The 23,960-nt window shown below is 44.3% G+C and overlaps 1 long non-coding RNA gene across 1 annotated transcript in view; it reads right to left on the bottom strand.

Annotated features, from left to right (window-relative positions):
* The window catches only part of LOC135091892 (uncharacterized), a 35,835-nt gene extending 12,267 nt beyond the window's left edge, over positions 1 to 23,568 (bottom strand). The window contains exons 1-2 of the long non-coding RNA XR_010262681.1: positions 23,411 to 23,568; positions 4,603 to 4,651 (exon numbers count right to left, since the gene is read on the bottom strand). This is a non-coding gene — a long non-coding RNA (uncharacterized LOC135091892). The remainder of the gene's footprint in view (positions 1 to 4,602; positions 4,652 to 23,410) is intronic.
* Between the last annotated feature and the right edge of the window lie 392 nt (positions 23,569 to 23,960).

Genomic DNA, 23,960 nt, shown 5'->3' with positions numbered 1-23,960 from the left:
GAGAGGAGGGCAATTTTGTAGCACCTGCTGAGAGGAAAGGAGGAAGGAAGGACAGAGGAAGAAGAGGGGAAGGAAAGAGGGGAGAATTACTTGTATAGAGGAGGAGATGAATGGAAAGACGAGGAGGAGGAGGAGGAGGAGGAGGAGGAGGAGGAGGAGGAGAAGACGAGAGGACACAAAAGGAAATAAAGAAGAGACGGAAAAAAATATGCAATGGAACAAAGTAAATTAGATTCTGAGAGAGAGAGAGAGAGAGAGAGAGAGAGAGAGAGAGAGAGAGAGAGAGAGAGAGAGAGAGAGAGAGAGAGAGAGAGAGAGAGAGAGAGGCAGGGGCGGTTATAAAAGACGTAAAGAATGATGAAAAAGAGAAGAAAAGGAGGAGGAGGAGGAGGAGGAGGAGGAGGAGGAGGAGGAGAATTAGGAATAAGAATGTGTGGAAAGTAAGGAAAACAAGACGATAAAAGCGAGAATAAGAGGGGGAGATAACCCAAGCGTAGAGAGAGAGAGAGAGAGAGAGAGAGAGAGAGAGAGAGAGAGAGAGAGAGAGAGAGAGAGAGAGAGAGAGAGAGAGAGAGAGAGAGAGAGAGAGAGAGAGAGAGAGAGAGCACTTCCTGTAAAATCTATAGCAACTGCATATATATAAACGGGATTTTTTCTCACTAATTATATTCCCCACCAGAACTTCCAATACCAGCTGTTGTAGAGAAAATGATATTAACAACATAATTATTAAAAAAATACCTTCCCGGCTCTTTTTTTCATTAAGTTCCAATGAATAAATCCAACACCAATATCATATTTTTTTCATATTTTGTCCCCCTAAAAAAAATTTCACAAAAAATGAGAGAAAAATATGTAACTCTTCTTTTTATCTGGAATTTTCATCAAAGCGGACTCAAAGGAATTAATGCAATTAGAAAACAAGAAAAGTGCATCTTTTTCTGATCATTTCTAGTTCAGTGGATGCTTAAAACATATTTATTGAGAACTCAGGAAATATGACTCGCAAAAATAGCACTTTCTGTCTTCTCTCCGTGACGTAACTTTAAAAACCCACTGACATTAATCTATAATTACTCAGATCCATTACTGAAACTGACCAAAAAGTTCACATGACGAAAAGAAAAGCAAAATGGGAAAGAATAAACACACCCACTCTGTTATTGCCATAATCCAGAAAAGTGTCAGATACTTTCATCAACTTTTCTTAAATTAGATTTTAATTTATAACTTTTTTTTTTTAAGAATTTCTTGGAGAGACATGAAGAAGAAAAAAGTGTTGTTCATTAAACTAACATTACATTTCTGTGACCCAAGGGAAAAAAAAATCCAGAAAACTATCATATTTCTAGGTTTTATATATAACTGGATTCTTTTTTTTCTTTTTTTTTTTTTTTTTTTTTTTAGAATTTCATGGAGTTAATGAATTAGAAAAAAAAAAGTGCTATTCATTACGTGAACACTGGCCTAATGATAATTTTGCTCCATGTAATTTCAATATCCACATTTATCACCGTGCAGATGCAGTAATAGTGAGGTCTCGTTTCAAGCGCTGGATGACTAACAACTTATACCTGAAGAGTAGACGAGACAAAACTTGGCAGGTGCTTGCAGGAACACTTGTGGCGACTGTACATAACCTGAGAGTCCTACTACCATTCGTGACATAGTTTTGTAGTCTACAGTTTACATTTTTTTATGTAGTTTTATTGACTACAGGTTCTGCCTAATAGATGCACATTTTTTTTGTCCAAATTATAATTACTATACAATAATATTAATCCCGCAGTAAGAACAACACATTGCTACCTCTCTTCATTTTAACCCTTTCAGCACCAAAAGCCCTTTCCAAACTTCACAAAATCACCTGTTACATTGATTAGATAAGGAGTAAACGGAGATATAATGCCAGATGATAAAAGTTGCTAGAGATAATTTTTGATGCCTTCAATACAGTAAAATTATCTTAAAGCAAATACACTTTTTTCAATGACATCCGCAGTGCAAGTGGCCAAGGAGGGTGACTCAATCATTAACTTTGCCACAGAGATCAACCTTGGCACGCATCTCACCGGTAACTTTAAGCTACAAAAACCACATCCCACTAATTTGGTAACTGCATTATGACTATTGTAAAAAAAATAAATAAATAAATAAAAAGAAAAAGACAATGGGGAGAACTATGATAGATTTTTTTCATTATTACCTCTCTGATTTTCTGTTATGAGTGAGCATTATGACTCTGCTGGGGAGGAATTAATGTGGAAAATGTATCCTGCATAAAATCAAGGTATATTATGTATGAGCCGTATATTGTAGCACATGAGAGAGAGAGAGAGAGAGAGAGAGAGAGAGAGAGAGAGAGAGAGAGAGAGAGAGAGAGAGAGAGAGAGAGAGAGAGAGAGAGAGAGAGAGAGAGGAGTAATAATATTAATTAAGATATCAAAGGGACGAATAACAAAAATAAGTATCTCTTCACTCACTCTCTCTCTCTCTCTCTCTCTCTCTCTCTCTCTCTCTCTCTCTCTCTCTCTCTCTCTCTCTCTCTCTCTCTCTCTCTCTCTCTCTTTCACACACACATACATACACACATCAAACAAGACTCTTAAACGTCCTTGACAGAGAGAGAGAGAGAGAGAGAGAGAGAGAGAGAGAGAGAGAGAGAGAGAGAGAGAGAGAGAGAGAGAGAGAGAGAGAGAGAGAGAGAGAGAGAGAGAGAGAGAGATAAAAGTTTTAAAATAGCAAGAGAGGGAGTGAGAGAAAAGAAAGGAAGGAGGGAAGAATGGAGAGAAGGAGGAAATACCGAAGGCCTAGGGAACTGGAGAAGGAGGGAAGGAAGAAAGGATTTGGAAGGAAAAGGTTCGAGGTGTTTGGAGGAAGGAGGGAAGGAGGAAGGGAAGGAAGAAAGGAGGGAAGGAGGGAAGGAAGAAGAAAGACAGTGTTGTGCAGAGGAAGGAAGTGATTAGATTAGCAAGCCTTTCGAATGGAGGAGGAGGAGGAGGAGGAGGAGGAGGAGAAATGTGGTTTTAGTTGTAAGTAGCATCTTTAAGTGTTATCTGAGAAATTATTACTATCATTATTATTTTGTTTACTTCCACTACTACTACTACTACTACTACTACTAATAATAATAATAATAATAATAATAATAATAATAATAATATTCCTACTACTACTACTAAAACAAATCTTACATCTATTGGTAAAATGGACATGTAGTGGAGTGGACACAGACAAGAATGACCACCAAAGTAAACAAACCGGACACGAGATGGAACAGACACAAGATGAGTTAGACATGATGTACAAAGGACACAGAACAAACTAGCCATGAAGTACTGGGACCCGGAAGTGGCACACGCAACGAGGCAACAAGTACTGAGAGAGAGAGAGAGAGAGAGAGAGAGAGAGAGAGAGAGAGAGAGAGAGAGAGAGAGAGAGAGAGAGAGAGAGAGAGAGAGAGAGTCAAGCCTAAAACACCAGTTGCGAATAGGCTATGCAAAGAGTAACAGTAAGTATTCCATCCACCTCCCTGATGCAAAAGTTAGCCAGCATCGTCAATCATTCATCATTTTTTTTTTTTTTTTTTTTGGGGGGGGGTGATGGGTAAGCTCTGGAATTCCCTGCCTGCGTCTGTATTCCCCCTTCCTAAGACCTGAATTCTTTGAAGAGGGAGGCTTCAAGACACTTTTTTACCTTTATTTAGGAACTGACACCTGAGTTGACCTTTTTATCGTTATTTTTGTTGCCCTAGGACGATGCCCCTCTTACATAATAAAAACAGGCACAATACACGACGTGGAAAGAGACACAACATAAATAAAAATTTAAAAAACAGCTACGGATAGAAAAATCGAGAAATAACACAGTAAACAGTCACAAGAGAACACGTGGCGAGAGAGAGAATGAAACTATCAAAAGGCAAATCAAACAGCAACAGTAGAAACACAAGACAAACCCAGGACGCCGTGTACGGAGAGGCAATGCAAAGGGTAACACAGTAAAACACAGTAACTCTCCTAATCCGTCAGGGTGTCAGCGTAACGCAATCAGGGAGCCTCTCGCGGGGCGGCCTCCCTGTTATTACCTGGCCGTGACGTATGGCTCGCTTATTGGCGCGGACCGGCAGGCAATCAGGTGAGGGCCGTGACGTCACACTCACACCATCGCTCACCAAGATAAGAGCCAATCACAATTCAAATCCAGTTATAAAGAGGAGGGTACGGTGTAATCAGCTGATGGGGGCAACGGGCGAAGTATAGTAGGAGGTGGTGGAGGTGGTAGGGGATAGCAGGGGGTAGTGGTGAAGGGGTGTAAGGATGGAGAAGGACGAAGGATGGCAGGGGAAACAGCGGTGGTAGAGAGAGATTCTAACCTTCCACTGCGAGGTAAGGGGACACTCGTGGTGGATATTTGACCTCGTAGTGTTTCCAGCCTCTTGTTTTCAATTAAATGTCAATACGTTAGGAATAAAAGGTGAACACAATTACGCCCCGCGCCGCCCAATCTATTCTCTTAATGAAATTGGAGGCGGCCGAGTAAGAATAAAGGTAAATCTACTGCAAACGTATGTGTGTGTGTGTGTGTGTGTGTGTCCCTTACCTTAGTGGTGGGCGGTGGTCAGGTCAGTAGGCCTCGCGTCAGGACAACTCTGTGGGCGGGGAGAGGGAAGGGAACACGGTCACTGGTGGGTATTGTGGTAACACGCATCAGTCAGACGTTCTTATATTGAAAAAAATAAATAAATAGATGAATAAATAGGTAGATGTTTAAAGAAAGAATGAATAAAAGAAAGATAGAATGGATGAAAGAATCAATGAAAGAAAGAAAGGAAGGAAGGAAGAAAGAATTAATTAATGAATTAATTAATGAAAGAAACAATTAAGTATTTTTTTCAAGGTTGCTCTTTATGTGATTTTCTATAATAATAATAATAATAATAATAATAATAATAATAATAATAATAATAATAATAATAATAATAACAACAACAATAACACCACCAACAACAACAAAAAGAACAAATAATTATAATATACACTTCACGAAAACTCAACAAAAAAAAAAAGATACAGGTTTAAGAATTTTGAAACAACAGCCATGCAAATTTCGTGGAAGAAGGGACAGAAAGAAAACAAAATAGAAAGCACTACCAGACACACATATAATAACACACATTTAACACTGACACACCAACAAACTGAGCGTCGACTGAGTTTTAACACTGGTTTAATGTATTACAAGTATACAAAATAAAGAGACACAAAAAAAATAAGTAACATTCCCTACTGATAAATATTAAAAATGAAAACTTTGCAGAGTTATTGAGAGAGAGAGAGAGAGAGAGAGAGAGAGAGAGAGAGAGAGAGAGAGAGAGAGAGAGAGAGAGAGAGAGAGAGAGAGAGAGAGAGAGAGAGAGAGAGAGAGAGAGAGAGATTACGTACAGTCTGACTCTAAACAAACAGAAGCAAAAAAAAACGTAACCAAATTAACAGAATCAATAACGTCCCTTCAATAAAAGAGAAAAGATAAAAAAAAGATTTAAGCAAGAGAATTTTAAAGAAAACACAAAGGGAGAGGAGGAGATAAAGAGAGAGAGAGAGGGAGAGCGTAAGAGAGAGCATCCTGTCTGTATGTAGGCATCCACTGTCTCTCCCTCCCTCCCTCCTCCTCCTCCTCCTCTTCCAAGCCCTGACGGAGCCTGATGGATGCTGCTTTATTTAAACTTCCTCCTCTACTGAAGGTGCACTAAGAAAAAGAAGAGGAGGAAGAGGCGGTGGAAAAGGAGAAGAAGAAGGAGGAGGAGGAGGAGGAGGAGGAGGAGGAGGAGGAGGAGGAGGAGGAGGAGGAGGAGGAGGAGGAGGAGATGAGAAACCAAACCCACCTAAGTCAGATTATACAAAAGGAATCTATAAGGTCGTTCCTCTAATGCTGGGAGGGAGGGGGGAGGGAGGGATGGAGGGGGGAGGGAGAGAGGGAGAGAGGGAGGAAGGGAGAAGGAGGAAGTGGAAAAGAGAGAGGGAAGGAAGAGAGGGAAGGAAGGAACTTTTGGAAATGAAGAGAAGAGGAAAGAAAGGAAAGAAAATTTAAGAATGGGGAAAGAGAGGAGAGAAATTAAGAGATAGAGGAAGGAGGGAAAAAGGGAAATAATGCAATGAACGGAGGAAAAAGAAAAATTTAGGGATGTAGGGGCGAGGAAAGGACGAAAATTTAAGAATGGAGGGAAGGAAGGAGATAAATCAACGAATAGAGAAAGGAAGGAAGGAGAGGGAGACTAAGAACACAAAGCAAGAACAAACATTATCAAATCTGTTGCTCCTTACATGGTAGTTTGTGAAAGGCTGCAATATATTGTCTAAGGAATGGGGAGGGAAGGGATGGAGTGAAGGAAGGGGGTGGTATGAAGGAAGGACGAAGGGAAGAAATGGAAGAAGGACTGAGGGAGGAGAGAGGGAAGGAATTGAGTGAAGGAAAGAGGACATGAAGAGGAAGAATGGAGGGAGGGTATGGAGGAAAGATGGATGGAGGGAATGGAGGCAAGAGGGAGGGAAGGAAACAAATACTCTACCTTCACTTGCTATTGGTGGAGAGAGAACAAAAAAAAAAAAGAGAGAAAATTAAGAAAATTAAGAAAATGAAACAAAAAATGATATAATTGCGTAATGCTGAATATTAATAAAGATTACTTAATGACTCTACCTACTAATCTTGAACTACTACTACTACTACTACTACTACTACTACTATTACTACTACTACTACTACTACTATATCAACCACTAATATATTTATAGCAATAAGAACCACTACTACATCTAAACAAGAGCTACTACTACTACTACTACTACAACTACTACTATTACTTTACCACCACCACCACCACTACTACAGCAGAAAGGAGACAAAGAGATAACAAAACAACAAGTCGCTGGAATACAATAACACTAATAACACTGCAAGGTTGGGAAGACGAAGGATGCTCAAGTGAGGAAGAGGAGGAGGAGGAGGAGGAGGAGGAGGAGGAGGAGGAGGAGGAGGAGGAGGAGGAGGAGGAGGAAGAGAAGGAGGAAGAGGAGGAGGCGGTGACGAGACCCACGTGAAATATTCAACACAACAACTTTACAACCAAGTTAACGTCCTTCAGCGTTCTCATAACATCCTCAAACCACGCCTTCCGTTTTCTTTCGAGTGCGCGCAGATCCCCCCACCCCTCCTACCCCCATTCCACCATCCCCCGCCAAACCCTTGATGCCTTCTTCGGGTTTTCGTCTTTAATTTGGATTCAGTTTATTACATGAGTTCTTATTGGAGTTATTTTCATTATTTTTAACAAAGAAATTCACGACACAGCCAGTCAGGGCATTATATTCTATTCCTGCAGTCATTTAAGTAATTTTTATACCGTACATCTTCCTGTATACAGTCAACCCTTCCTGCAGTCTAATTTTAAAGTCAATTATCTCACCACACGGTCAGTTCACCCTACAGTCACTTCATTCTACAATTAATCTACTCAATACATCCCCAGGTCATCCTAGTCACCCAATCCAGCAGTCAGCTAGTCTTAGTTCAACACACAGTTCATTTTGGAGTCACGTCATTGTGCAGTCACTCAGCTCAATATAGCTTCAGGTCATCCTACAGTCAGTTCATTCTACAGTCAGCTCATCCTTCAGTCAATTGATCCGTGTCAGCTGATCCGTGCAGGTGACGGCAGGCTTGCTAGGAGGAGGAGGAGGAGGAGGAGGAGGAGGAGGAGGAGGAGGAGGAGGACGAGGAGGAGGAGGAGGAGGCAGGTTTAGATGGAAGGAGGGATGGCGGGAGGGGTAGGAGAGCTAGGGATAATCCTTCTCTCTGAGGGGATCCTTCGATCATGGCCGCCCGTGACCCGCCTCCCCAACGCCCTGCAGAAGGCGCCGCCAGGGTCCCTGTGTCACACCTGAATCTATGAGCCAAGAATATTTCCCTCCACTCACTCGTATTTCAGCCTCGCCTTCTATTTGAGATGGGGGATTTACCTGCCCGCCTGCCTACCTGCCTGCCTGACCTGCTTGCTTGCCGTCTACCTGCCTACTTCCCTGCCTCCCTCCCTGCCAGCCTGCCGCCGCCACCGACTCCATCTTCAAATCTTTTCTGTTTATCCATTTCAGGAATTTTCTTCACTAACTTTCACTCTCGGCCTGCTGCACTAGTCCGCTCGGTATCTCTCTCTCTCTCTCTCTCTCTCTCTCTCTCTCTCTCTCTCTCTCTCTCTCTCTCTCTCTCTCTCTCTCTCTCTCACTTATCTCTGTCTCTGATTCAGGCCAAGACTCCCGAGCTCACCTCCCTTCCCACCACACCCTATCTGACCCACATCCCCCTCCCCCTCCTCCTCCCCCGCCTCCGCCTGCCCATCCTTTTCCACCTGGTGACACATGGCGCTTCCCTCAACCCCCGAGGCGCTAAACCGTCGCTGACTTACCCACGCGTTTAACATTTGCATTCAACAAGCTGCTCTGGGAACACACGTCGCACAACTTACCCTCGCCTTGTTATTGTTTCAGATTGTGTTACCTGAGTTCACTGCGGTCTTAAAGGTATAAATTTCAGCCCGATAAACTGGACAACCAGGACCGCCGCCAGCACAGCGCCATCCATCAGTCCGGCGCGGCCACCTGGCGGGGTGCGGCGGTGGGCAGTGGCCAGCTGGGGCAGCGACAGGACGAGGCGAGCTGACCCACCACCACCTGATCGATAACCAACTGGTGGGTTATCTTGCGCTGTCTGCCTGTCTGTCTGTCTGTTTGTCTGTCCGTTCGTCTGCTGCCACCCACACCCTCCGTCCTCTCTCTCTCGCTCTCGCTCTCTCTCTCTCTCTCTCTCTCTCTCTCTCTCTCTCTCTCTCTCTCTCTACTATGACACTACACCTTTAGCGGCATTATCCCAAGTGTTGACGGCAGCCCCAGTGTACATATGCATTAGGACAGGTAGGCCAGTATTTAACGTAAACTTGTATTGCCCACTGTTGCAACTTCCCGAGGACAAAAATTCTATACTGCCCTGAAAAGAAATGCTGTCCAAGTAAAAAATTAGAGAAACACAAGGACACTGCTGCTGGAGCTTTCAAAGAGGCTGTCGGCGGCTTTAATCAGACAGCTGGACAGCGAGAGGAAGAAACACTGCACCTATGAGAGAGAGGAGACCGTGAGCCGTGTCCAGAAACGCTTTACTCTCTCATCACGACTATATTCAAAGGACACAGAGATGATTAACCGGGTTTTCAAGAGCGTTTCTCCAGTTAATAATTTATATATCTTATTAACCTATCACTAGAACCGTGCAAACACCCTTAAAAATCCGCGTAAATTCAACTAGCGCCTTTTGAAAGTAATCGCGGTGCAGACAGAAGTGTTTCAAAACAGTCCTACGCCTCACAAAACAATGTGGTTCACGAGGATTTTTTTTTTCCCTCTCTGTTTATTTCTCTGCCAGTAATATCCCCTTTCATCACCATGACAGAATGGCGTGAAAGGCACAACCCGTGCTGGCGTGACACAAGTGCATATAGTGTACCGTCACACCCTTAAGTCTACAAGTGGTACAAGCTCACGGCACAGTCACTCGCCTCCCCCACGCAGGTATGTATTGGTGACGCGTGGTGCAAGACTCAGTGACATGATGTAAGGGTTTTCGTGATATCTCAGCACCATAAGCCACTTCCTTCTCTTGCTGAGTGAGCCAAGCACCGCACAGGTAGGTTCACGCACGCACGGGTAACCACGAGAGAAGCTGCGACGTTTGAAGGGACGGGACGCAAGCGAGACTAGATGGTATGTGAGGGTGGAAAAGAGACCACAGGAATATCTGTATGAGAATATGAGTAAAGGCCTCTTTCCTTTTAACTGCTCAGATTTTTTTCTTTTTACATTCAAACCGCTGTAAAAAATAATTGCAGGGACACACAGATACACAGAAAGAGAGAATATAAGGTATATTTTGTCTTTCCTAAGTTACTGTTTATGAGACTGTAGTACAAAAATACATATAAAACCATGTGATTAATTATAAAAAGACTTCTAGCAATGGAAGGTTCAAACGAAAACAACTGTGTCTTTCCGAGCCCTGCAAGTGACAACGTCTGAAGAGATAAAAATTCTGCTTCATCGCTCAGTGTTGTGCTCGATGTACTCCATGCCAAGACTGAGAGTCCTCCCTACTGTGCCGGGTCCTAACACCAAGTATTGCTGGCATATCAGTAATGTGCCAGCAAGATTCCCGTGGCGCCACAAGTCAGCTCTTGGGAGGTGCGAGAGAGGCGGGAAAGAGAAGCAAACATGACGATATGTGCAAAAAATAATATCCACTCCATCGAATCCAGAGTGGAAGCGACCTAAGACTTAGCGCCTCTCCTGCACCACTCCTTGGGACGACAGTGTACTGATACGATTAAGCCAGTTTTCTGTAACACTAAATCTTTGCTGAAAACTCTTGAGAAATCTGCCTTTTTATGTGCACCGAGTCTTTCCTTCACGAGACTCAAACACGTTCAGAAGGAGACCAGGCAGGCAGGAAAGCCTTTGCTACTGAATTCATTTACTTCCAGTGCACATAATTGGAAAGCTTTTTGGAACATATATTCTCGAGCCGAAGTCTGGCTGCGGCTGCTCCTTCACTACGGGACGAGTTGAGCTGCTCTTTGGGCGGAGGAAAAGTTACTCAAAGGCTCTTTTAGGGAAGCTACCTAAGGAACGTTGCCAGCCTGCAGAGTGAAGCGAAGGCGAGGCTGGAGGTTGGGGTGCTAGTTTTGGGGCTTGGGGCTGGTGTAGAGGACTGGTGTAGGTAGGGTTGTAATGTAGGGGGTTGGTGTTTGGTATTGGTTCCACGAATCGGGGGTATGGGGGGGGTTGGTGCCATAGCCTGGTTCCACGACAAGAGTGAAGACTATCTGGTTTAGTCTCAATCTTCCTATCCACAGATCACATTGAAAGAAAAACTGAAAATAATCAAAAGGAAAGATAAATAAAATGGGGAAGAGCTGAAGATTTATTGGTCTGTTTTTAATCTTCCTACACAGAACTCACACTAAAACAAAACAAAAATAAAACTCGAAAGAAAAGGTAGATTAAATTATTAAAAGGTGAAGAATTCCAAACTCAACTCATCCTAAAAAGCAGCGAAGAATCTAAAAATATTTACATCTGATCAAGTTCACAAGGTAGAATAACGAAGAAAAAGATGGGAAAGTGCAAGCTCCTCCCATCTTCACTCCTACACACGCACTGCAGTACTTGTCAACAGGCAGAAAGTACATACATAATATACACATACATACATGGTAAATTAGGGCATAACTGTACTCAAAGATATACAAACTCGCTGTTATTATGCCACAAAGTTTAGCGTGAGAGCAGGAGGAGGTGGAGGAGGAGGAGGAGGAGGAGGAGATTTGAAGACGAGGATGAGGTGAACTTCAGGAAGGTGCCTCAGCAAGATGGTATGGCAAACTTGACGGAAACAAGCAATGGAAGAAAGTTCACCGTTAATGCAGGAGCGTGACTCATTACCGCGCGGAGGCAGTCCTGGTGGGGGAGCCGTCAAGTGGCGGCGTGACGGCTGAACGCATAGGGTCTACTTTTTTAAAGTTTCGCTCTCTCATCACAGCTATTTTCAAAGGCCACAGACATGGTTAGCCGGATTCTCAAGACTGTTTCTCCTGTTAATAATGTGGAAATCTTGTTAATCTGTCACTAGAACCGTAAAAACATCCTTAAAAACGCTTTGCTCTCTCATCACAACTTTTCAAAAGCCACAGAGATGGTTAGCCGCGTTCTCAAGCTTCTTTCTGTTGCTAATAATGTGGAAATGTTAATCTGTCACTAGAACCATCAAAACATCATTAAAAACCAGAGCAGCTTCATCTGGGACATATCGAAGATGATCGTGTTACGGCCAGAAGTGTTTCAGAATATAAACTGTGGACTCTGCACCGCCCCGCCAGGCCTGTCACGCGGGGCCAGCAACCCTCGCGTCACCATTATCAGGGGCACGAGGAAGGGGCGACGCGACATCTCAGACCATATAAATCCTTCCTCGTCCTATCCCTTACATACATAAGGCTCTTCTGGAAGTTACTGTGGGTTTTCAAGGGTGATTTTATGTTTCTATTGACAATTATGGGAGGCAAATAGTAGTCTTTTTTTTTATTAACTTGCTGTTCTTGATTTTTCTTCCGTTATGGATGACAAAATTAACAAGGATTCTGCATTGTTAATAAAGAAAAATACATGAAAACCTGTCTAATCATCTTTGTGGCCTTTGAAAATGGTCCTTATGAGAAGAAAGCATTAAAGGTTAGGTGTATTTCATTTCACGTCCACGCCTGAAGTCTTTTAACCATGTCTTGACGGCCCTCCAGGTGACACAAGCACGTGGGTGATCATGGGGACAGGGGCGGGACGTGCAGGCCAAGTGACGGCACCAATACTTTAAACGTGACTCGTGTTCTTGGTGATCAGTGTCGTGAGTCACTTCTCTGTGTCTCCTTTCTTCTTCTTCTTCTTCTTCTTCTTCTTCTTCTTCTTCTTCTTCTTCTTCTTTTTCTTCTTCTTCTTCTTTCGGTGTTTCCCTAAAGTCAGGGTTGGCACCATACACGAGTCTCCTCTAGTTGTTTCTGTCCCTTGCATCTTCCTCCGTGACTCTATCCTTCGCATTTCTACCGCAATTCCGTCACTCCATTTCATTCTCTGTCTTCCCCTCGATCTTCTTCCCTCAATGCTCTTTTAGTCGGTTCATGCATCAACTTTCTCCAACGCACTCGATCTTCTGCGCCTTCCATTGTGTAATTGAATATTGGCTTGCCTGTACAGTCTCTCCAAGAAGTGATGTCGTAAAGTCCAGTGAATTGCATGGCTATAAATTGACCATATGGGTTGATGCACTGCTTTACATTACGACCTCCGCGAAGACCAAGAAGAGCTGGCAGTGTGACGGATGGAGGCACTCGTTACTCGTCTGGCAGCGTTTTCTTTCTTTTTTTTTTTCTTTTTGTATGACTCACTTTGCGCTATACATCACTTAGGACAAATCCGCATAGCAATGGGTAATTTCTGGTAACTAGATATAGATTTTAGAACATGTGTTTTTTGGGAGGGACTAAGAGAAATATATACGAATCTATTATTACTTGAAGCTCATACTTAGCAGTTTTATTGTTTATCGAGTGTCTCACCACCTCCCAGAGGCGAGTGTTGACCTGCACCTTTACACTGCTTTATCCTCTTTATTTGTAAATTCTGCAACAGTCTGCAGCCTTTCTCTCTCTCTCTCTCTCTCTCTCTCTCTCTCTCTCTCTCTCTCTCTCTCTCTCTCTCTCTCTCTCTCTCTCTCTCTCTCTCTCTCTCTCTCTCTCTCTCTCTCTCTCGTGACACATGACTCCTGAAGGTGACGTACCAGACAGTGATTAAACTGGTCTTTGTTTTAACACTCCTTGGCCATTTACTGAGCGGTAACTGGTGAACTTCTCGAAATGACTTTGGGAACCCTTGCAATCTGTCTTAGGGAGTGGCCGGCGGTGCATCATGGTAGGCCTCCCAATCTCCCAGCATGAAATAACTCCTGCTGACTGAAGAACCACCATGCAACAGCCTCAGCCCTCCTGCAGGTGGCGTGTGTCAGCGGCCACGCCCCACTACTGCTGTTCTGAGGCGAGCCAATGAGTGTCTCCCGAGGGCTGAGCCTTTAAGTGCGGACAAGAACGTAATCAGTTTAGCGTTAAGTGAGTTACCCTTGCGTACACACTCGAGGCTGGCGGGGTGGACAGCCGTGCGGGGCTAACACCACACACCCCGGGCAGTGGTGGTGGTGGTGGTGGTGGTAAAAGACAAAGAGGATGTTTGGGATTTAATTCACGCATCGATGCCGCCTCAGTCTCCTTGACCTCAATCCTTGGAGTCTCCCACAGTCACTCCCTTGATGCACAAGGTCACTCAGTGATTCACGCCTCAGTACAGCAGTGACGCGCCTCTCGTGCCACTCAAGACCCTCGCCTCCCAACCAGCGCTGCGTGGACGGCCCTCTGAAGTGCTCGTGTCAGATGCATGTCCCGTGACCTCGTAGGCGGCAGGTGGGCAGACGAGGAGACTAAACACTTCACCGGAAAAACAAGACGTGGATTTTTGTTTCATGCGCACTTCTCTCAACTCCATCTCGTCGCACACATGGCTCGGGTGTCGCTTCTCTGTTGCTTCGCTGCTTCGCCTCTCCGCTTCCCCGCGTCGCCCAGTCAAGTGCTAGTCAGTTCTCGGGGAAAGCAGCGAGCGTCTGGGAACTGGAGGCTTCTAACTTTTTTTCATTGTAGGCATTAAAACTTACTACATTACCGACGGCAACAAAGGTTCTTTTCGCAATTCATCAGCCAAGGGAAAGAAAAATGACTGCCACGAAGCGCACGTCTACATTCTTATGATGTAACTATTATTTTTTTTTTCAAACATCTAGTACGAATTACTGCTACAACCATTTCCCTTTTTCTTTTTCGTTTTACTTTCTTTCATAAATCACTTCAGAAATCTTGTCATGTCTTTTTTTTTTTACGTAGAACTAGTGAGGGATGTGGCGTGTGTACCCAAAACAGATGAACACACACACACACACACACACACACACACACACACACACACACACACACACCAGTACAAACAACAATTACTAAAAAAATCTTGATTCATGATCACAATAAACAGCAGGAAGTGGAGGGAAGGTCCATTAAAGAGTGCAATGAAGACTGATGATGCTTCGCCGTGTGTGTGTGTGTGTGTGTGTGTGTGTGTGTGTGTGTGTGTGTGTGTGTCAGAAGGGTGCATGGATACGAGTAGACGAGTAAACATGCGCATATAAACATAGACAAATAAACTCCCACATACATACATACATACATACATACATACATACATATTCATTCGCTGTAGATAGGCTGAATAGATGAACAGATGGGAAACTAACGTACAAATACAAAGACAGATGAGAGAGAGAGAGAGAGAGAGAGAGAGAGAGAGAGAGAGAGAGAGAGAGAGAGAGAGAGAGAGAGAGAGAGAGAGAGAGAGAGAGGAAAATATAACTCGATAGCAACAAACGAGTAATAATACTATGCTTATGTTAGCCACAGAGATACAGACAGACAGACAGACAGACAGACAGACAGACAGACAGACAGACAGACAGAAATAAATGACTATGTAAATGCAGTGCCGTGAATAACAAAAAGCCTTCACAATGCCCCGAAAAATTATGCAATCATTGATGTGGAAATACTGAATGGAATGAATTGATGGGCGACTTAAAGACTTAATCTCCGGGTATAGCGTCTCTCTCTCTCTCTCTCTCTCTCTCTCTCTCTCTCTCTCTCTCTCTCTCTCTCTCTCTCTCTCTCTCTCTCTCTCTCTCTCTCTCTCTCTCTCTCTCTCTCTCTCTCTCTCTCTCAGGTAGGGTAGGATCCTGCCCCTAACACCCTCTCTCTGCCTCCTCCCTCAGTGTCCCTCTTAATTATCTCAGCTGCGACCAACCCCGTGTGTGTGTGTGTGTGTGTGTGTGTGTGTGTGTGTGTGTCGGTCCTTGTCAACTCCTCTACTCCCTCCCCTGCCTCGCGTCCTTCCTCCGGCTGCCGTCCTGCCTTGCCCTGCCTTGCCCTGCTTCGCCCTGCCTCGCAGTGCACTACCCTTGCCTCGTCCTGCCTCAAGAGGCGTCGCTACCCCAGGCGTACAGCGAGGCAGGAAAGAGGCTCGTTAGTTCATCACCTCCTCGTTGGGACACTGCCCGGCCGTGCGCTCCACCCCTCCTCCCTCCTAGCCAGCTAGCCAGCCAGCCAGCCACGCAGCCAACCAGCCAGTCAGTCACTTAGTCACTCAGTCACTTAGAGTCACCCAGCCACCCACCCACCCACCCACCCAGACAGCCAACCAGCCAGGTACTGCTGCTGCTGCTGCTGCTGCTGCTGCTGCTGCTGCTGCTGCTGCTGCTGCTGCTGCTGCTGCTGCTGCTGCTGCTGCTGCTACTACTACTACTACTACTACTACTACTACTACTACTACTACTACTACTACTACTACTACTACTACTACAGCTGCTGCTGCTGCTGCTGCTGCTGCTGCTGCTCTCACCTCACCTCACACTTCTACTACTACTACTACTACTACTACTACTACTACTACGAGAGAGAGAGAGAGAGAGAGAGAGAGAGAGAGAGAGAGAGAGAGAGAGAGAGAGAGAGAGAGAGACTGAGGACTGTAATATGATAAGGACGTCGATGTTTAGGGAAGGAATATTTTTATGGAGTAATAGCGGGGTGAGCCGGCGACCCACTTCCCACTTCCCACTTCCCAGCACATCACAGCCAGCAGATCGACGAGGCGGCATTGCTTAAGCCCACCTCGTCACGCACACTTCGAGACACACCCACTAACTTACACCCTTAAAATCCCTATTCCTTAAGGACCACTGTTTAGAGAGTATAGTGGCACTTAGTTCCGTATCTGTATCCATATCACAAGCCGTACCTGAAGCCCCATTCCGTCACTGCTCGAGACACACAGTAACGTACAATCTCAAAATTCCTATTCCTAAAAGAGTGATGTGTAGAAATGCAGCACGTAAGCCTGTATTCATAACTCAATACCTCTCCGGTGCGTCCAACAGAAGGAGCAGGTAGGTAGGTAGGTAAGTAGTCAGTCTCTCTCTCTCTCTCTCTCTCTCTCTCTCTCTCTCTCTCTCTCTCTCTCTCTCTCTCTCTCTCTCTCTCTCATACCCTGCTCTCCCTCTTCCTCCCTCAAGTAATTTCCCAGTTCTCGCTCTTTGCCTGTTGACTTGTACTAGTTCATATCATTAAGAGCTTTCAGACTCGATATTTGCTTTTATTCTTGTTATTACACTCACTCTCTCTCATAACCTGCTCTCTCCCTTCCCTCCCTCCTCACGTAAGTTCCCAGATCTCGGTGTTTGCCTGTTAACTTGCACTGGTTCCTATTAGAGTTTACAAGATCGGTATTCACTTCTGTTCTTATTGCGCTGAGATCTATGTGAATATATAAAGTACTCATGTATCTAGTCTTAATAAATTCTTCAGGAAAAAAAGATACCAGTATATATTTTTTTCCTCCTCTGGTGTAGATACAGTGCATGCGTAGTAACTGAGAGAGAGAGAGAGAGAGAGAGAGAGAGAGAGAGAGAGAGAGAGAGAGAGAGAGAGAGAGAGAGAGAGAGAGAGAGAGAGAGAGAGAGTGTGTGGGAAAAAAAAACAGAACCAAGTTAACCGAAGTGGAAAATAATCAGAAATGTACCATAACATGTGGATATATTTATAACACACACACACACACACACACACACACACACACACACACACACACACACACACACACACACACACGCGCGCGCACAGGGTTCAAGGGAAGACAAAAACTTTAGAAGTGCGGAAGACTGATAGGAGGGACAGAGGCCAGGAGGAGGAAGAAGAGGAGGAAGAAAAGGAGGAAGAGGATGAAGAGGAGGAGGAGGAGGAGGAGGAGGAGGAGGAGGAGGAGGAGGAGGAGGAGGAGGAGGGAAAGAAGAGAAGAACAAGAACAAGAACAAGAAAAGAAAAAGAACAAGAAGAACAAGAAGAATAAGAAGAACAAGAAACAAAGAAAAGGAGGAAAAAACAAGAGAGAAGACAGTAAAAGAAGAAAGAGGGAAAGGAAAAGAAAGAAGATAAGTCGAGCTTGGAAATAAACAAATCCGAAAAAAGAAGCGAAGAAGAAACGAAAAAGGAAGGAAAAAAAAAAGAAAAAACAAGACGAAGGAGAAGATAAGTATAATTGGAGAGGCATGACTCAAGATAACCGGGAGGAGAGAGAGAGAGAGAGAGAGAGAGAGAGAGAGAGAGAGAGAGAGAGAGAGAGAGAGAGAGAGAGAGAGAGAGAGAGAGAGTAAGGGGGGGGTAGGCGGGCATCAAAAATAATTATTAAATGCAGTAATAACTCTTAAATACACACAATCCTTTAACAGGTGAGCAGCGGCCACAGCTAAGGTCAAGATGGGAGCCTGCCGCCGTGCCCCTACAGACGAGTAACGTAGTGCAAGGCCACCAGATATTCATCCTTATGGACAGTGTGGCATAGCACTATCCTGGCCCTGCCGCGCCCTGTCACAAGATTGCTATTAGGACCAAACAAGCATCAAAGAGAACGAGGTAATTGCGTTGTTATGATGTTTCTCTCTCTCTCTCTCTCTCTCTCTCTCTCTCTCTCTCTCTCTCTCTCTCTCTCTCTCTCTCTCTCTCTCTCAAAAAGGCTCTAAGTAAAATTATCTTTACCACTGAGAGAGAGAGAGAGAGAGAGAGAGAGAGAGAGAGAGAGAGAGAGAGAGAGAGAGAGAGACCAAGGCAAGCATTGACACAGTAATGTTAAGTCGATAATCTCATCTATTCACTGCCTTTTGTTGGTAAGGTCAACGGGAATAAGAATCTCCCTCTCTCTCTCTCTCTCTCTCTCTCTCTCTCTCTCTCTCTCTCTCTCTCTCTCTCTCTCTCTGACATGCTTTCCTCAAAATGTCTATTTCCCTTGTGGCTTTCTTTTCTATTTTCCTTTCCTCCCTTATTCCTCATATTTTCCCTTTCTAAATTCCCTTCCTATATACCACCCCCTCATCCCTTCCCTTCCTTTCCCTTCCCTTCACTGATTATGCACGATGGCCCACTCACACCCTTCCCTTCCTACCTCCCTTCTTCCCCGCCCTTCTACCTCCTTCCAGACCCCTTTCTTCCTCCCGCCCTACTCAGCCCTGTTTTAAAATGTCTAATTTCAATAACTAATGGTCTCTGGCAACGCGGGGAACCTCTGAAAATACCAGCGGGGGTTCTGTTTGCTGGCACTGGGAACAGGAAGGAGGGAGGTAGTGGGGAGGACGCTGCTACGAAAGGGGAAGGTATAGGGTTGACTTGGAGTAAGGATAGAGGACGTGAGACGGTGGTGGTGGTGGTGGTGGTGGTGGAGGGGCGTCGTCGTGTTTTTAAAATGCTTCGTGGTTTTCATTGGTTCTGTATATAAAGGCCACAGGGATCATTAGCTGGGTTCTCAAGTGTTTTGTTTTACTGTTGGTGATGATGCGCAGTCTTGCTGTTATTGTTATTATGGGTATCATGAAAACACTGTTAGTCATTCTTATTGCCAATTGTCAATCTTGTATTAGAATTATATTGACTGGCTTACCTACAGATACGTGTTGCTTTTATGTACCTCCTTCTATTGTACTATTATTGCCGTCTTATGTGCTAACTTTTTTTTTTTTTTATGTAGGAGGGACACTGGCCAAGGGCAACAAAAATCCAATAAAGTAAAAAAAAAAGCCCTCTGAGATGCCAGTCCCAGAATTACCATCCAGGTGAGTCAACCAGGTGAGTCTTAGAGAGAGAGAGAGAGAGAGAGAGAGAGAGAGAGAGAGAGAGAGAGAGAGAGAGAGAGAGAGAGAGAGAGAGAGAGAGAGAGAATCTGGGTTTAAAAACGGGAGGGTGGAAATGAAAGGTTAGATTATGCAGTTATATATAGAAATTAATAAAAATTCAACCCTTTAAAAATAGCTTGCCGAGGGAGGCCAAAACTGAAGCACGCGACTATTCTGTGACGGGGTTCATGTACAGTGGTGGCCAGAAGTCTTGTCACCTGCTACCCTCACTTTCATTGTGTTTAGTGTTTTCCTTCAGTCTTACATCCTCTGACCTCCTTGGAATCCTTCTCTTCTCAGGTTCTGTAAGGTGACAGGCAGCACATCGCAGGACTTATTGAAACGAAACGGTTAAATTAGTGGAAAAGAATACGGCGGCGGTGATTGTACATCTTACCCGTGACAAACTTAACTGAGACGGTGGACCAGGTGAGGCAGGTCAAGTAGGTGGGGCTATAGGACTTACTTTTGAAGGGGGGTTTTAACCAATCGCAGATAAAGTGAGGTGATTAAAGATTATCTACGATGTGCCGGAATAACTAAGGTCAAATGGCGCCGGATTGCATAAAATACTGTTAGCGTTAAATTAAAAGGTAAAAGTAATAAAAACAATGTATAATTCAAATTTAAAAAGAATTAACCCTTTCACTGCAATACGAAGCAATTACCGCCACCAACAGTAATGCATGAAATCTTTATAAGGATCTACTAGAAAGGGGATGAAAAAAAGAATACACTTTACAATTTCTACCCGGTTTAAAGATTGGAGGTGGTTACAGAACAAGTAACGATGTCTCAGTGATTGGTAATGAAGCAAGGATGTACCAAGTAGCAATTAGAGGCTTAATTAAACAAATAACAACAAAAAAATACAAAATTAAGTGGCCTGAGATTTAAATGTACTAGTTGCAAGTGAAGAGTTACTGCCAACCACGGGAGAACAACAGCCTTCGTCAGGTAAGTGGTGACACACACATCGCTACTGAATGCATGGAGCAGGAGTGGCACAGGTTTTATTGCCGGACAGCACGAGGGGCGATGAAATGTTATGACGTGAGTGGGATGCGGTAATTAAGGCTTGCGATGAGAACAGCAGAGCAACATTAATAACAAAAACATAATTAAGCCTGGGGGGGTTTCTTTCTTTTATGCATTAATTTACTGGTGTATTTATTTGCTTGTTTGTTCCTATGTCTGTCTGTCTGTCTATCTATCTATCTATCTATCTATCTATCTATCTATTTATCTATCTATCTATCTATCTATCTATCTAGAGAGGCAAAGTAGAAATTGCACAAAATTGAATTCATTTTTTTTTTTTTTTCGTTTCATTTTTAAAACAGCACAGGATAATAATTATGTAGATGAAAGAAAAGTTAATTAGATTCAACAGGAATGATTATTTCTTTTCTCCTTTGACACAATAGTGAAATTATTACTTTCCAGTAGTTAAGAGATTCATGGAGGCGGTAGAGGATGACAAATAATAATCATAATAATAATAATAATAATAATAATAATAATAATAATAATAATAATAATAATAATAATAATAATAATAATAATAATAATCTTTTGAATTATGTAATGATGAAATGAGAACAACAACGTATGCATGTCAGTCTCCCATTAAGAGCTGCAGAAAACGTAAGGTCAGACTCAGGATAATAAATTATTATGAAACAATTCTGCGCCGCACCTCCGTTACATTCAAAAACCTCTAGTTAAAATTACACGAGTTTTTAAGGGCACTTTTAAGGCTCTAGTGACAGATTAACAAGATACCTGCATTATCAACGGCAGAAACACACTTGCGAACCCGGCTAATCATCTCTGTGGCTTTGAAAATAGTCGTGGTGAGAGAGCAGTGTTTCAGAATACCGGCCTTAGGAACAACACTCTCAAGCTCAACGACTATGACTACTTTTAAATAGTCTCTAGTGGAAGTCATTTGGGTTTTCAAGGGTGTTTTCATGATCTTAGTTCTAGTCTTATGGAAGAAACATGCACCCATATGGCCTTGCAAACTAGTCCTAACGAAACAACAAGACGCTTCAAGAAAGGGGCGCAGATTTCAAACTTATCTGTGTCAAGTACATGAATGCCGCAACATTGTAGGGTCTGTAAGGGTGATTAACGAGGCGCCGCTGACGAAGCACATTCCCTGCATAATCTTTCCTCTCCTCCTCTATCCAGCCATGCCGCGCCACACACCCCACAACCCCATAGGACACTGATTCCCAGACCGCAGTGACCCAAATGTGTGTCCTTCATCAGAGACAACTCGTGCTGATGATGATAAATTGGATACTATGATGATAATTATTTACATGTGGATATATTCAGTGTTTCTTGTTGTGGTGGTGGTGATGGTAGTGTCGGTAGTTGTAGCAGCAGTAATTGTTGTTGTTTTCGTTGCTGTTGTCGTTGCTGTTACTGTAAAATGATAATATACTTGTGGTAGTGAGGAGATTAATGTTCGTATCTTTGCCAATATCGTGTCTGTCCAAACCTTAAGTAAGAATGTTAACTGAGGTCCATTATCTTAAGCGTTGCAGCGTTTTATTCATCTCGACCACTTTTAGTAGGCTCTTGTGGAAGTTCCTGCTATTTTTAAGGGTGTTTATATGACTAGCGATAGTTTAACGAGTACTTCCCATGCTCAGAGACGAGAACTGCAAAAGATGGGAGTCACAGAAGAAGATGCAAGTAACAACTGAAGCAGACTCGTACATGGCGCCAACCACTGACTCTGGGAAATACGGCGGAAGGAAAAAAAGAAGAGTGAGGAGAAACACCCTTAGGAATCCCACTAATGATCTCTATGAGCTTTAAAGAACAGTCCTAATGGGAGAGCACGTTAGAACACAAGCCTGAGTCCTCAACACGGGCCTGAGAATTGAACCTAACTGAACCTGAAGCTACACATAACTAACCAGATGAACGCTGTGCTTAGGGCGACCAGCTGAGCCTTCCTGCCTGGCATTGATACCCGCACATCATTACCTGCCAGTCTACGGCTAACACTAGACACTGTGCACCTGAAGCTTGCACCTGGAGCCCGGCACACCTTGTTACCTGGGTGTCTCAGTGTGTAACGATATGGAAGCTTTCGAGTGGCATGTACAGGTGTTCCTTTTCTCTCCTCTGGTGCTGCACTGTCGTATATGTATGACCTGCAGGGGATTTAGGCATGCAAAGACTTCAGCTGTTTCACAAGAGGAGATTCAAGACGCCTCAGTAAAAAATAAATAAATAAATAAATAAATAAACAAATAAATAAATAAATAAAACAAATTAGCTTCCCTCTCGGTTTTCCTAATCCTATTTTCTCTTCTGGAACGACATTTAACAGACTTCTTTTTACTTATTTAACTATTTCGTGTTATTATTTTCTTTTCTCTCGTGGTAGAAAAATAATAACAAGTTCCTCAAAAAAGTATCGAATAATTACTGAAAGCAAATAGAAGAGATGAGCTCACTTGGGTCATTAAACAGAAGCGATCAATCTACTCTGAACATTCGAGACAGCACAGCATAGGACACAGTATTTAACATCCACTGCTTGTGTTTCTTGTCCGTTGTGTTCCTGTTCCTGTTCGTGATTCCTTTCATGCATCACCTAAGCCTGAGAATTACTGATACACGTTAGAAGTTCAGGACAAAGGAACGTGACGCCTGTGTTGTGCTGAAGGTGACCGTCAGTGCTTCACCTCACGTTCCCCCAGTGGCCGCAGCATGAAAGGCGAGGAGGATTCTGCGAAATGGCTGTGCTGGTGAGGCGAGGGGTAGAGAGGCGAGGACGCGAGGCAGGCATGGAAGGGGCGCGTCACCAGGCGGGTCATGACTGGTGATGCGGAAAACCGTTCATCTCCGTCGCTCACCGTCACTTGTCTCCCGCCTGCCTTGTGCGTGTGTGTGTGTGTGTGTGTCGCTGGCCTACACGTGCACACCGCCTCACCTGGGGCACCTGAGACACTAGGGCAGGAGGGCGGGGCACGAAGAGGATGGTGAAGTTGGGAGTCACTCGCGTGCGTTGTGGACAAGACCGCACAACACCCGACAAATGCGTGGGGGGCACTGAGGCGCGGGCAGCTGGCCTGGGTAGTGGAGGCGGCGGCGGCGGCGGCGGCGGCGGCGGCGGCGGCGGCAGCGGCGGTGATCCACTGACAAGTCCGCGCTACTGCTTACGTCACCGCCTCCTTCCCTCCCCCATTAATTCCTACCCACCCCGAGCTCTCCCTTCCTCTGCCACCCCAACCTTGAAGCAATGACGCCCTGTCCCTCATCACTCACCCTCATCACACGCCCCCCGCATTTCCAGCCCGGGACCTTTCCTTCAGGAGTTCCCGGCAACTTAAGTCACTTGCACCATGCCCACCTGTTCCTGGGAGCGAGGTGGTGCCCCTGGCTGTCACCTGTAACCCTCGCACACGCTGACGTTCCTTTCCCTTCCGATCCCCTCGTGTTACATGCAGCATAAAGTTACACGGCTGAGGGGGGGGGGACCG

The sequence above is a fragment of the Scylla paramamosain genome, chromosome 3 (assembly GCF_035594125.1).
Source record: "Scylla paramamosain isolate STU-SP2022 chromosome 3, ASM3559412v1, whole genome shotgun sequence".
Classification (NCBI taxonomy): Eukaryota; Metazoa; Arthropoda; class Malacostraca; order Decapoda; family Portunidae; genus Scylla; species Scylla paramamosain.
Note: the sequence above shows the minus strand (reverse complement) of the source record. Positions and strands in the feature narration are given on the sequence as shown.